This window comes from Callionymus lyra, chromosome 15 (assembly GCF_982586985.1).
Source record: "Callionymus lyra chromosome 15, fCalLyr1.hap1.1, whole genome shotgun sequence".
Taxonomy (NCBI): domain Eukaryota; kingdom Metazoa; phylum Chordata; class Actinopteri; order Syngnathiformes; family Callionymidae; genus Callionymus; species Callionymus lyra.
The window spans coordinates 13,796,263-13,811,655 of NC_141832.1; the positions used below are offsets into that span (position 1 = coordinate 13,796,263).

The 15,393-nt window shown below is 41.1% G+C and overlaps 1 pseudogene; it reads left to right on the plus strand.

Moving 5' to 3' along the window:
• The first annotated feature begins 762 nt into the window (after positions 1-762).
• Positions 763-9,807, plus strand: LOC148065007 (sterile alpha motif domain-containing protein 9-like; annotated as a pseudogene).
• Positions 9,808-15,393: the final 5,586 nt, after the last annotated feature.

Genomic DNA, 15,393 nt, shown 5'->3' on the forward strand with positions numbered 1-15,393 from the left:
GCAGGTAATTTAATGTTAACGGCAGTGACACTAGCTTAGAGAAACTAAGTTATCTCTGTACTTTTCTTTAGATGCAGGTTGGTAACCTGGTTAAGCCCTCATAGAACCACTGCTTCTTTGCAATGTTACTTTGTGATGCTCAAATGTATTTAGAAATCCTCTTGGTGTCCATATTTTCATGTACACTACCACAAATGTTGCTTTGAATTAACTATTCAAGAATGGCTCGCCCCCTAGTGTTTAGTAGGGAAACTTGGTGCTTCGTCATCATTGATATGTAATGATAATTGTATAGAATCTTCTGAATGGTTACAATCTAGCTTTTTACTGATGAGACATGACAACTGAATATAAACAAGATAAAACGATTAAAACACAAAAACAAGATAAAAGTACTTTTCCTTTGGCTTTGACGATGAACGACAAAACCAAATGGTTCAGTTGGTTTTCGGTTGTTGACCAGTAACTTAACTTGTTATCAAGGAAATTAGTGGTCTTTTAACTAGGAGGTGAAAAAAACAAGCCAGCGTTAAAAAAAAAATTATTCACAATTAAAGTGGTGCAAAGATAAATTAGAGCTTATACAATAACAAGATAACCATGATCGATATTAGCAAGTTTTTCTACCTGAACAATTCAAGTAGGTTTAGTAGTCGTTTCTTCACTTATACCCATAGATCAGTCGAGAAGCTACCTTGAACATCTGCAGTGAGGTGCAAACAGAACGGCATCTTCTCTCTCACTTCCAGGCCAAGAGTACAGATGTCTTTGGGGAGATATGATGGTCTGCCACGGGTAAGCGTGGCCGCCTGACCCCAGTGGATCTGAATGCGGTCATCTCAACCCAGGGGTAAAAGCATCATTGCTTGTCCAGGTCGACTGTAAAAGTGTAAAATAATTGCAGGAATGTATTTAGAAGACAGTCTTTCAAGCGTTCATTTTGTCCTGAAAGAAAAACAACACTTGATGGTGAAAACTGAATGGCTGCTGGATCGCTGTATTCCCAGTTCAACTATGTTTGCTTTGTTTTTGTGTGACCACTTTACACCAATACTGATGACGTAGAACACGTCCTAATTCACGAGAATATAGAAATTATCATATTGATCGCGCCACAAATCTCCGACAACATTTTCCACGTTTCTACTCGACAAAACTTCTTCGAAAACATCTAAGGTGAGTAACATGATAATTAGAACCACTATTATGTTAAAGTTATACATTTATCTGCAAGTCCAAATATCTTTTAAATCGATCGATTCATTCACTGTTTTCTTTGGTCAAGACCGACCAGCCATGTTGACTCTCATTTTACGTCACTTTCAACGCCAACGTCATGAATTGAATCATTTCAAATACACTGTAACGGGGCTCCATGTTTCCATTAATGTATATTTAAACAACATGTGGCATTTTTGTTCAGGCTGTTCATTTGTCTTTTCTATGCATTTTCTAATTTAACTTTAATAAATGATTAAAATGATTTATTCATTGATAAAAATGAACATCATTGTGCATAAAGACACCGTGTTGTTTAGAGGTCACACCTAAAATATTGAACAATTGTCTTATTATTATTACAAAAATATAGCTTGTTGTTGTTGTGGTGTGGTTTGGTTTTCCGTTACGACTCTCGGTCTATATAGTAACCATAGATTGAATAAAATTGGCTTGGGATTCTTTCGAGTGGCAAACTAAGCTATATTGGCACGTTATAAAGGCATTTATTTCACCCCTTTAGAGACCGCTTGAACCCCGAGAGTACGAATGAAATGTTTTCTTTAAAAGAGCTTTTCTTGGTTAAATAATCAAGTTTTTTATAGGTTACACTGCCTTATGAGTACTTATATTATGATAAAAAAACAAAAACAAACTTTCTTGATTAATGCAACGTTAACGCTAATGTGTGTTTTTCAAGTTTAAAGTAAAGAAATTTATAGATAAGCTTTCTTGAATTTCTATTGGCTAAAAAAGAGAGTTTTTTTCTTGTAAGTTTTATGCTGCAAGTTTATTTGAAAAAGAAAGAGTAAAAATGGCTTACTTGGTCTTTACCAAGTTATATGAAAAAGTAGTTTTAAGGTCAACTACCGTAGACTTCTATTGGTTAAAAAAGGCGTTTTTTGCTTGTGAATATCATATTACAAGTTTTTTATGAAGAGTTTTGGTCATTATAATGTAAGTATTCAAGCGTGTTATAATTTTTTTCTTTAGGCCGAAAAAAAGCGTTTCTTGCAACTTTGGTGCCGCAAGTTTATTGAAACAAGTTGAAATACTCTCATCGTTTCTTATGTTTACATTGGTTGCATAATGAGTACCTATATTGTGATAAAAAAACAAAAAAAACAGGCTTTCTTGACTAATGCGACGTTAATGCTAAAGCATGTTTTTCAAGTTTCGTGTAAAGAAATTCTTCAGTTTCTATTGGGTTAAAAAATAGTTTTTTCTTGTAAATCCTACAAGTTTTTTTTAAAAGGGTAAAAAAAGCTTTCTATAAGTAACGTAGTTTTCTGGTCAATTATTTTAGAAACTTCTATTAGGTTAGTTTTTTAATAAAGTTTGGGATTATAATATAATAATTATAATTATAATAATAGACGAACAGTTGGTGTAAAAAATAAATAAAATAAAAATAAAGGGAAAAAATAAAATAAATAAAATAAGAAATTGATTTATCTGAACTGCGGGTAAAATGGCAGTCTCGTGGAATAGGATCATCATGTGGTGCTGTATTGTTTCGCTCTGTAGTATATTTATTTTTCCTGATCAATAACCGTACCAGTACTTTATAGTAAGAAACATGTTCGTTGTTTTCTTTCGTACATATTAAACATAAACTTTTACAATAATTAAATAAATAACGTATGTTTAACAAAACACTGTCTAAAGAGATACACACAGTGGCGCGAGCTCTCCCACATGGCTGATGCAATACAAGCATCGGCAACAATTTAGCCGTTTTATAACAAAAATAAACACATAATCTAGGGAAATATTAAAAAATTGTTGGTTCCAGAAAATGTCCATAACTCTTATGCCTAAAACACCGTCGATGCATCGACCGAAAATGACTGTATTATACTTTTAAATTAAATATTCACGTACCGTTATTAGATTTCAGCAGGTAAGATACATTAACGGCTGTACTTCCGTCGAGACGCGGAGATCGGCCCTTTGAAAATAAAAGTCTCCGAACAATTTGATCAAGCTGGTACTTTGCAGTCCGTGCTTTCGGAGGAAGGACTCAAACAGCAGCCACTGCATGTTGAGAACAGTGACTGTAGATTGATACGTGCTTTGAAGTTACAGTTCATAGAAAACTTCATGCAACACAAAGGATGACTGCAAACCACGGCCGTTTGATCAGGAAGCTCTTGATTTCATATATGTGAAGAATCGAGTCCTACTACCAGAATCTGGAGCATTTGACCTGATAACCCCCCGTCATGAACACAAGTCTTTTGCTTTGGCGGCCACACTAGACCGCACCAGACTGCAAGCAAAGTTTGCCTTTGAGGTTCTTAAATGTGCAACAGGTTGTATAAACATTATGACAAATGGAACAATACACTTTGGCGTGATGGACAGCAGAGAAGATTCAGGATATGTGCACGGTGAGATAATTGGTGTCCCAGTTACAGAGAAGGACATGTATGTAGACGCTTTGGACTACGTTGAAAGGAGCTTCTCCTCTGACAAGGATCAGATTCGACAGTGCATGCGGCCACCAAGAATTGTTGAGGTCATAGATCATGAAGGTACAGAAAAGAAGTATGTTGTTGAGGTTGATATAGTACCCAAGATCAGTATCGTCAAGAACGAAGTATATTCTGTTCGTTTGCCCAAGTTCAACGAATCCAGCAACAAAGTACAACTTGAGAAAGCAACAATTTATCGAAGGATGGGCTCAAAAACGGAACCAGTGAATGACACAGACATAAAGCACTTCTTTGAATGGACCAAAGATCGAGATGCTCAAAGAGAGGATGCAGAGAAAAGTCATTTCTACAATGCTCCATCTATCTGCAAGGATCTTGGACGAAAACTCACAATGCTGATGACAGAAGAAGAAATTCAATGATAAAGACAAGTGGTTCATTTTAGTCACAAACAAATTATCCTCTGCTGATCTCGGCAATATTAACTGGTTATTAAACCTGAACATCTTTTGTGTGTTCGACTTTGACCCAGACTCAAAGGTCTCAGGTCTGTGCAATACATTCCTTCAGCATCATGTGGCAAACATGCATTCTTTGCAGAGCTACAGGCTCCCCACTGGCATGGCCGTCAAAGAATTAGAGAGACGCTTGCATCTGTTTGAACAGACAAGCTGGATTTTCTCAAATGGTCGTTCTGACTACAATGGAAACGACAATCCATGTGATGAAATGACATGGATTAAATCCAAAATGACTCTCCTTTCTGAATCGGTGTCTCTGATATGCAAACATATCTTTCCTAAAGGGGCATTCCAAGTTATTTTCCTCATCACTTCAGAAGTTGAGAAACCACTTTTGCATACATTCCATGAATTCTACAGAGACATGAAAGGTCATGAAGACATCATCTGTATCTGCGAGTCTGAGGAAAACTTCCTAAAGTGGCAAGCATTTGCAGAGTCATATGGCAAAGAGGATGTGGACAATCACAGCGTTGTTGGGCTGAAAATGAGCCACGATGACGCAATTTTGCAGCAGGTGCAGCCAGTTAAAACAGTTGACAAACTTTTACCCGTCGTGAACGGGAAATGCACTCTTGTAACACAGGAAGAGGAATCATTATGATGAAACAAACGTCAACTTCATCGATGAGGAAAAGAACGTAATTGAGCATCAGTTTTACAGAGGAGGCAGAGTGGAGTGGATGAACTTCGGGCTTGCTGATCACGGTTATGTGGGTGAGGTGATTGAAAGAGATGCATATGGAGATGCTTCCAAACTTCTTAATGACAACCTGAAATATAGTCCCTGTCAGGACCCTGTGGTCAACATAAATATCAACCATCATCCTGGAAGTGGTGGCAGCACAGTGGCAAAGCTGTTGTTATGGAACCAAAGAAAAACGCTGAGATGTGCTGTCGTAAAATCTGACCAAACAGTTGCTGATGTTTCTCAACATGCAGTTGAACTAAGAGAATATGAAGAAAAAGATCCACAAAGATGTCTGCCCCTCCTGCTCCTGATTGAAGATTCTGATAAGGACTACTTGGAAGATCTCAGAAATGAACTGGAAGTTGCCATGTTTGATAAAAAGATTCAAAATGGAACACTTTGCTTTATTTTACTGAGTTGCAGGAGGTCTCAGGATCCAGAAAGGAAAACCAAAGAGTCTCCAATTAAAAATGTCTCAGTCACTCTCAGACTGTCAGAAAAAGAAAAGAGGAAATTTGCTGCGAAACGTGATATACTTGAACAACAATACCAGCCAGATTTCATTCTCACCTTTGTCCTGATGAGCGAAGGTTTCTCAGAAGAGTATATTCGACAGTTCGTCAAGCATCTACTCCAGGACATTGACAGCAAGTCTGTTGTCACACGCCTCATGCATTATGTGGCACTGCTAAACACATATGTTCAAAACTCCTACATCTCCCAGTCACACTGTGAAGCCTTGCTATCTATGACACTTTGTGTGGGAAGATTCCGTCAAAAGTTTGAAAAATACCTCAGCGATCAGGCAAAACTTGTGTTTCTACACCTAAAAGACGACAAAACTCACATTCAATCCATCAGAATTATCCATCCACTAGTTGCAAAAGAAATCCTAGAACAACTTCTGGACGAGCAAATGAATCAAAGCAAGTTGGCCATGAATTTACTTGGAGAACACAGATTTGGAAGATATGAATATCACACATTTCTGAAGGATCTTTTCATCCGGCGGTCCAAAAAAAGCAAGGGTGACACATCTGACAATTTCGTCGCCCCTCTTATAGAGTATGTTTGTGAGCACGAGGGCGGCCCAGACCCAGCAATTGCGTTACTTGAAGAAGCATTCATGTGTTTCAATGAAGATGCCTTTATTGCACAGCATCTCGCTCGCCTTCATTATAAATATGCACGTTTTGAGGTGGCTAAACACTGGGCAGAGGTTGCTGCAAAAAAACAGCCCAACAACTCATACATTCTCGACACCAAAGGCCAAGTGTACAAAAGATGGTTTCAAGCTAAATGCAAAGCCATTGAGGACAGCAAAGCCCCCAAAACTGTGGACAGTGTAGCAGATGCAGTGGAGACTGCTCTAAAAGCCATAGAGTGTTTCCAAGACTGCGAGAGAGCTGCTGAAGCAGAAATGGACAGTTTGAACAATTCTGGATATTTTGCTGAGGTAGAGGTTGGATGCAGTTTGCTGAAGCTGATTCAGTCACTGCCAATGTTTTCAACACCACACGGCCTCTTCGAATTGACAAAGCTCCTACTAACTGATTACATTCCCCCCGAAATTCACGACTCGTGGAAACCATTTCATGACCATCTGAAAAAACTGCATAAGGCCATGCAAGATTCACTTGAGTGGATATCAGAAGATCAGTTATTTCCAGACGGAAATCGAAGCAGATGAAGAGAAGATACCAGAAAGTCCTGAGGAGACTTTTGACTTTTAAAATACTTTATTACAATAGGGTCTTTAAAATGTTTTCATTTAAAGTGACACATGCAATTCTTCAGTCAAGCCATTGTGCAAATTGTAATGTATTTTTCGTCATTGTGCAAATTTGTCCTTTTTCCCCCCATTTTCTAAAAAACATCTCGGTGTTGTTGGTGACTCTGTGGAAGCAGAACTCCAGCCTCAGTCTGGATTTGATGTTCTGTCTCCACAGAGCCACCACATCCAGCGAGTGTCCATTCTCCAGCTGGTCCCTGCGGGTCAGATACACCGCCATCTTTGCCTCCCCCACCAGGTAGTTTAGAATCTGGCTTCTTTATTTGTGTTTCTTGGTGTATCTGACTCCGCCTATTAAAACAGGGACAGAGAACCCGAGGTCAAAAAGACTAAAGACAACAGTTAGAACATTAAAAAACCCTGCCAGCCTCCCACACTCTTTAAAGATGTGAAAAGTGTTCTCTGGTTGGCTGCAGAATGGACACTCGTTTAAAGCCCCGGGGTTAAAACGCGCTAAAAAGGAGTTGCTCGCGATCGCCCCGTGTAAAATCCTCCACTGGAGGTCACCGGTTCTTTTTCTCAGAGGTGGCTTGTACAGCGACCTCCACTGTGGGCCCCAGTCCCCAAGTCTGTCTGTCCATGTGTTAGTCGGTCGTCGTAAAAGGGTCTTCTGGTTTAGAATCTTGACACAGTTCACATAAAAACTTCTCTTTGTGGCCTTGTGTACGGTTAGAACGTCTCTGTCTCAGGTGGTCAGGAGTGGGCTGTTGTTGTTGTCCCGGACCTTAGGGCTCAGGTGCAGGTACGGGAAGAGGTCCGCTGGGTCCGGCTCCATCCCGCCGTCCGTGTACTGGTGGAGTAAAGTTCTTTCTGGAGCCGTGATCCTTTTATTCCATTCGTCCAGTGATCTCCCAGCGAACCTCACAGAGTGTATCCCCAGTAATGTCCCGGGCGTCCGAGAGCGCCGGTCCCACAGCGTCCTCGAGTTGCTGCAGGGATATGGTCTTGCTTCTGACCAGCGCCCCCGTCAGCCCAGGTAAAGTGCTGTTGCTGATGTCCAGCCTTGCTCCGTGGATCAGTGCCTGCTTTAAAAACCAGTGCAGAGAGTTAAAGGCATGATTGTGGCTCCATTTAAAAAGCGAACACGCTTTAAAAACACCCTGATAAAAAGAAGGTACGTTGTTAAGACTTAAAAGATTAAAATCTGTAAAAAACAGAGCTGTGTCCAGCCCCAGATCGTTGACACTATTTAAAATCCAGCTGCTCATATCCCTCCACACCAAGCCTGAGGGACTGGTCAAGTACTTCTGGACAAACTGAAGTCTAAAAGTGGCAGTTCTACTGGCCAGGTGGATTAGGCCCTGGCCCCCTTCTTCACGAGGTAAAAACAAGACTGGCTGTGGAACCCAATGGAACCCTCCCCAGAAGAAGTCGACCATTTTTGACGGTATCTTTTCGAGCAGGCCGGGGGCAGGGTTTAACACAGTGAGTTGGTGCCACAGCAGTGACACCACAAGATTGTTTAAAACAAGTCTTCTTCCTCTAAATGACATTTCTTTTTGTATCCATTTCCATTTTTCAATTTTTCCTTCAATTTTCTCTAAAACACAATCCCAGTTCTTTCTTTCATAATCTTTGTTCCCTAAAAACACGCCAAGGTATTTAAAACCATCGTTTTTCCACTTTAGGTTTTGGGGTAGAACTGGGGGACCGTCCCGCCAACCGTTCAAACATACGGCCTCACTTTTTCCCCAGTTCACCCTCGCAGCAAACATGGTGGAGAAGTCATCAGTTAAAGTGATGAGAGCATTAAAATCCTGCTGATCTTTTATTAAAACAACAACATCATCAGCGTACGAAGATGCCCGACAGAGCGCAGCCCTGCCGAACACCTCTATGCACCCTAAAAGGTGCACACAAGCTGCCGTTCAATTTCAGCACACTCTCAATGTCACTGTACAGTACCTGAAATCTGGCAATGAGACCCTCGCTGAACCCAAGCTTACCCATGACTCTCCACAGGTAGTCATGCTCAACGCCGTGGAACGCCTTTTCTTGATCTAGTGCGATCAAGCCCATGTCGGTGTCTGATGAACTGGAGACCTCCAAGACATCTCGAATGAGGCAGACGTTGTCTGCCATCGACCTGCCAGGAACAGAGTAGGTCTGGTCCGGATGGATGACCTCCTCCAGGACCAAGTCCTGAGGAGAAGATCAGCCATCCACTGAAGTGGTTGACAAAAAGATCGTCAGAGTTTGGAAACTCCTTTAGTGGGATTGATTTTCAGCCAAATCAGCAAATTCCCACCAATCTAACTCCATTCCAAAAACAAATGATCATTTATCGACTTGGAGGGGGAAACATAACATCAATTATCTTCAAGCTAACTGACAAGAAGAATGGAGTGGAGATCCTGCAGACCATTATTTCTCTTTACCCAAGCAATCCACTGCAGCCAAAATCATATAATCTGTTACATCTTGGCCCATATCACTCTGAACTGTTTGTCGCCCCAAACACAGTCACCCTCTATGAGAGACCTACAGGCTCTGTGCCAACAATTCCTGACTGACAATAGAAAATGTTCACCAGGAGCACTTTTCTTGTTGACATTATTGTTTGGGCCGGATGATCATGACTCAGACACTGAAAAAGAAGCCAAATATGAAACAGTGCAGTCAGCAGTTGAGGAACTTAAAAAACGCTACTGGACAAGATAAAGGACATCAAATCACGGAAGAGAAGACTATACACACATTTTTTCCTTGGGAAAGGAAAAGGATTGGACAAGTTTGTCCACAAGATGAAGTTTGGAGAATTAGAAAACGCCTCTGTATCTGAGAGACGCTTAAAGTGGTTCAGTGGGGAGGCCTGGAAGCAGCCTGAGACTGCAGTGATATTGAAACAAGTGTCCGGCTGGACTGAAGATGGAATCGTCTACCTGGCTGGTCCCAAAAAGAGGAAGTTCAGCCTTCGGCCCCTCCATGCACGTTCATTGCCTCACAGCAATGAAAACATCACGTTCTACGTGGGTTTCACATTCAGGGGCCTGGTAGCCTGCAACATCAGTAAGAAGTAGCTCATCAATACCCTTACATTTTGTTCCTGGGAATCCAGCCTTAACCACGATGAAATATGTAGAATTGTGTCCGAATCTTATGCACTTATATCCTGTCCTTTTGCCTCTTTGCAAGGACAATAGTTTACGAGCCAACCTGTGACGGAGTACCTCCGTCTACAGGAAGCGGAGAGCTATGGTCAGTGATACACATGCACACACATACACGCCACACTCATTCCCTCTGTCCCCTCCTTATTCATCATAACCAAACTCACTAAGTTCATCTTTCCCTCCCTCCACAGTTAGCATAGCCAGCTAGGGGTGCACACCTGGACTGGTTAGTGTTCATGCAAACATTCACACACACACACAGAGAGCTTACCTGGTGGCATGACGCCACAGAAGTCACAACTGACAAGACATTATTGTTAAATCATTTATTATTGGGGGATTATTTCAACCACACCCCTGGGAGGGGCTTAACAGCTAAAAGCAGCATGTCGCCTGCAGAAGAGGTCACTCTTTCTCCTGAGTTGCACAGTGGAGCAACAAGGATCTAAACCACATTTAATGAAGAGAACGTTACAAACCTGTTGTGAACCCTAGCTACGGAAGAACTGGGATCAGGTTATGTTTTTTTGTTCTGTCTTATTGTAAATATTTTTGGATTTTCTTTGGTTCCCTCTCACGATATATATATATCGAGCACCATTGGACTGGAAAAAATAAATGCACAGTTGACTTGCCATATGTGAGATTTGTGATCGTTTTTTCGAACGGGACGAGCCCCGCCACAGTTGGTGTGAGAAGTGGGATATGGCAAGTCGAAAGAAAAGTGTGCCTCGGCCAAGACGCCGCACTGGACTTCGGTCTCAGCAGAGAGAGGAAGAAGAGGAGGAAGCATGTGGTGGTCCAGCATGGGAGACCGCTCCACCCTCGTCGTCTGAAGATGAGGGAGGCAGCAGAGCCAAGTTTGTCACCGCATCAGGGAGTCAGCCAGAGTCTGAGCTGGCGACTCTGATGAGAGGCTTCCTGGAAGGCCAAACCAGGAGAGAAGAAGGACTGTTAAGAGAGCTGTGTAACAGCAAAGCAGGCTTTCCAGGGACCAGCCAACCTTTTTCACATGCCAGAGTGTCAGCAGCCCAAGCACCACCGGCGAGTATGTATTCCAGTAGCAGACTTGAGGAGCAGAGAGCCAACCACAGGTACTACAGTGACCCCAAAATACCACCCTATAACACCGGGGAAGTCATTGAGAATTATCTCTTGCGTTTTGAACGCATCGCTAAAACCTGGAATTGGCCAGAGACTGAGTGGGCATGCTGGCTTGTTCCACTTCTGTCGGGGAAGGCGTTGGAGGCCTACACCGCGATGGATGAGGAGAGGGCCCACAGCTACAGAGACCTGAAGGCAGCTCTGCTGTTGAAGTTCGACATCTCGCCAGAGACTTACCGGCAGCAGTTCCGGACGGTGGCAAGGCCAGGAGGAGAAAACCCCACGGAGACCTATCATCGCCTGAAGGGACTCTACCGAGGCTGGATTCGTCCCGAGCAGCACACCAAGGAGGAGGTCGGGGAGATCATCATTCTTCGTGTTCTGTCTCCGGATGTAAGGACCTGGTTGAAGGAGCACGAACCACCGGATGGGCTCACAGCTGCTACACTGGCTCTCCAGTACCTCAACGCCAGGAGAGTACCAGCTTCCTGGGCGAGCGGGGCAGCATCCAGACAACAACCACCACCACCACCAAAGCACCATCCTGCGAGGTGGGAGTCGGTGAGCCAGGAGCCACGAGGTAACCCATACTCTGCCCCAAACCAATGTGGATCTGGTAAGGACTTTGTTTGCTTTTATTGCCAACAACCGGGCCATAAAGCATCGGTGTGCCCACGGAGAAAGACAAAAATGACTGGAGCCTGTTATGCACCGAGGCCGGAAACTGATGAGACTGAGCAGTTGCACTGCTATAAAACTATTACTGTGAATGGGCAAGAGGTAACTGCACTTTTGGACAGTGGTAGTTACAAATCTTTAATTAGACAGGATTTCGTCACTGTAGGTTGTCTGGACTATAGCCAGCAAGAGGAGGTAACATATGTACATGGGGATAAGCATACATATTCTACCGCTGAACTGACAGTAAAAGTAGATGGCCAGTCCTATTTAATGAACTTTGGAGTAGTGGAACAATTGCCGGTTGAAGCGCTCCTGGGAGTAGACTTTCCTGTGTTGTTACCCTATGTTGTAAGTAGCTCATCAATAGCCTTACATTTTGTTCCTGGGAATCCAGCCTTAACCACGATGAAATATGTAGAATTGTGTCTGAATCTTATGCACTTATATCCTGTCCTTTTGCCTCATGGCAAGGACAATAGTTTACGAGCCAACCACAACAGCACATTCTAGCTGCTTCCAGAGGATCCCTGTGATAGTTGCATCTAATGTTACAAATAACCACTACTACTGAACTAGTGAACAAGGACTGGTTCAGTATTTTGTACTATACTCATATACCACTGCAAATTCAGTATTTTACTGTCTTGTTCTAATTTGTCAAACTTTTGTGGATGTTCATGAAAAATAAATTGTTTTGGTGAGGGAAAAAAAAATCGTATTGTTACATTTTTCATATACTGATATACCGGTGAATATCCCACAGGGGACCTATTTCACTGCTGTACACCAACAACACAGCGTCTGCACAGGAAAGTTTTGAGCGTACAATGGCTGCTGGCGAGAGCTCTCAAAGCGAAGCACACGTTGTTGCCTCAGATTAACTAATACCACAAGAGCAGCCACATCTGTAGTGTGGAAGTTTGGTTCAGAATGCCAGACGTGATCCAAACAACTATCTCTTACAAATGCTATCGAGCAAAAGTGTTAGCCGGCCTCGACATCACTAGCAATTTGCTTCACAACCTTAGCCGAAAACACGTTTTAGATATAGTACCCTCCACATCCACAGCTCAATCTGCACCCTCTCAAATGGGAATCACATTCACCTCGTCAAAGATAAGGTTCATGTAATAATGATGGTTAACTGCACTGATTATGCAACTATATCCAATGAAAATGTTCCATTTTGACTGCAACTATTATCATTCTCATCCCTAACATAGTTACTGCCACCAAACTGAAGAGGTCATGCTTTAACCTGTGTCTGCAAATGAAAAGAAAACATGATACAACCCTTATGGCAGTAGTATGGGCTATTTAAACCAATCGACTAGTAATTATTTGCAAGAACACTAAAAAAAAAAAAGTGAGGATTGTTCTTCGTCCAAGGCTTTGGTGCAGAAGAAGACACTGAATTCCACCGATTCCAATTCTGTCACTCACATCCTGCTTGGAATCAAATAAACTGTTCTCAAACTGAGCATAAAAAATGGCAAAGCAGGTAATTTAATGTTAAGGGCAGTGATACTAGCTTAGAGAAACTAAGTTATCTCTATACTTTTCTTTAGATACAGGTTGGTAACCTGGGAAGCCCTCATAGAACCACTGCTTCTTTGCAATGTTACTTTGTGATGCTCAAATGTATTAAGAAATCTTCTCGGTGCCATATTTTCATGTACACTACCACAAATGTTGCTTTAAATTAACTATTCAAGAATGGCTCGCCATTGGTTATTCATTATCATTCATATGTAGTGATAATTGTATAGAGATTTCTGAATGGTTACAATCTAGCTTTCTACTGATGAGACATGACAACTGAATATAAACACGAACATAAAACGAAAAAGACACAAAAACAAGATAAAAGTACTTTTCCTTTGGCTTGATGATGAACGACAAAACCAAATGGTTGAGTTGGTTTTTCAGTTGTTGACCAGCAACTGAACTTGTTATTACGGAAATGACTGGTCTTTTCACTAGGAGGTGAAAAAAAACAAGCCAGTTTTTAAAAAAAAAATGGATACTAGCATAGGTCACACGCTTGAAGGTGAAAACTGAATGGCTGCTGGATCGCTGTATTCCCAGTTCAACTATGTTTGCTTTGTTTTTGTGTGACCACTTAACACCATTACTGATGACGTAGAACATCCTAGTTCACGAAGAATATAGAAATTATCATATTGATCGCGCCACAAATCTCCGACAACATTTTCCACGTTTCTACTCGACAAAACTTCTTCGAAAACATCTAAGGTGAGTAACATGATAATTAGAACCACTATTATGTTAAAGTTATACATTTATCTGCAAGTCCAAATATCTTTTAAATCGATCGATTCATTCACTGATTTCTTTGGTCAAGACCGACCAGCCATGTTGACTCTCATTTTACATCACTTTCAACGCCAACGTCATGAATTGAATCATTTCAAATACACTGTAACGGGGCTCCATGTTTCCATTAATGTATATTTAAACAACATGTGGCATTTTTGTTCAGGCTGTTAATTTGTCTTTTCTATGCATTTTCTAATTTAACTTTAATAAATGATTAAAATGATTAATTCATTGATAAAAATGAACATCATTGTGCATAAAGACAGTGTTGTTTAGAGGTCACACCTAAAATATTGAACAATTGTCTTATTATTATTACAAAAATATAGCTTGTTGTTGTTGTGTTGTGGTTTGGTTTTCCGTTACGACTCTCGGTCTATATAGTAACCATAGATTGAATAAAATTGGCTTGGGATTCTTTCGAGTGGCAAACTAAGCTATATTGGCACGTTATAAAGGCATTTATTTCACCCCTTTAGAGACCGCTTGAACCCCGAGAGTACGAATGGAATGTTTTCTTTAAAAGAGCTTTTCTTGGTTAAATAATCAAGTTTTTTTTATAGGTTACACTGCCTTATGAGTACTTACAGTATATTATGATTAAAAAAAAAAAAAAAAAACTTTCTTGATTAATGCAACGTTAACACTAATGTGTGTTTTTCAAGTTTGAAGTAAAGAAATTTATAGATAAGCTTTCTTGAATTTCTATTGGCTAATAAATAGTTTTTTTTCTTGTAAGTTTTATGCTGCAAGTTTATTTGAAAAAGAGAGTAAAAACGGATTTTTCATATAACTTGGTCTTTACCAAGTTATATGAAAAAGTAGTTTTAAGGTCAACTACCGTAGACTTCTATTGGTTAAAAAGATAGGATATAGTTGAAGGAGACAAAGGAAGCCTAAAGACTGACCTAACAAAGGTCATGGAGGATCCAGGTTTGAATTTGCATTCATGTGGAGATACCTTGAATGTGACACAGCAGGTGGTGGCACCAACATCAGTGCAGAACAGTCACACAACCATAAGAAGAGAACCTGGTAAAATAACATCTTAAGACTCTCATAGGGTTCCACAAGGAGGACTACAGCGGAGACGATGTAGTTAAACAGGGGGAGTTGGATCAAGGCAGACAACAGTAGCCCAAAGGACAGGTAACATAAGAAAATGTTATGTGTCCTCTAGGGGAGGTTGATGTATGAATGAAATGAATGGAATGAGCAATGAATGAACAGTGGAAAGAATGGGTGACAGTGATGTTCCTAATTTGGGGATTCCTGGTTTTATGTCCTAATGGGGGACGCCCCGGGTAAATCAAAACGAAACAGAAAAGAAAAATGAAAAGAGAAGTGTTATAAGAATTTAAGTGATCAGAATGTTTGTCCCTCACAAGTCGGTGCCTCGTGACTGATAAAACCTGTGCATCATTACTGATAAAACTTGTGCATCATGGCTGATGAAACCACATACCATGATGTTTAACCCACAAACTGTAGATGG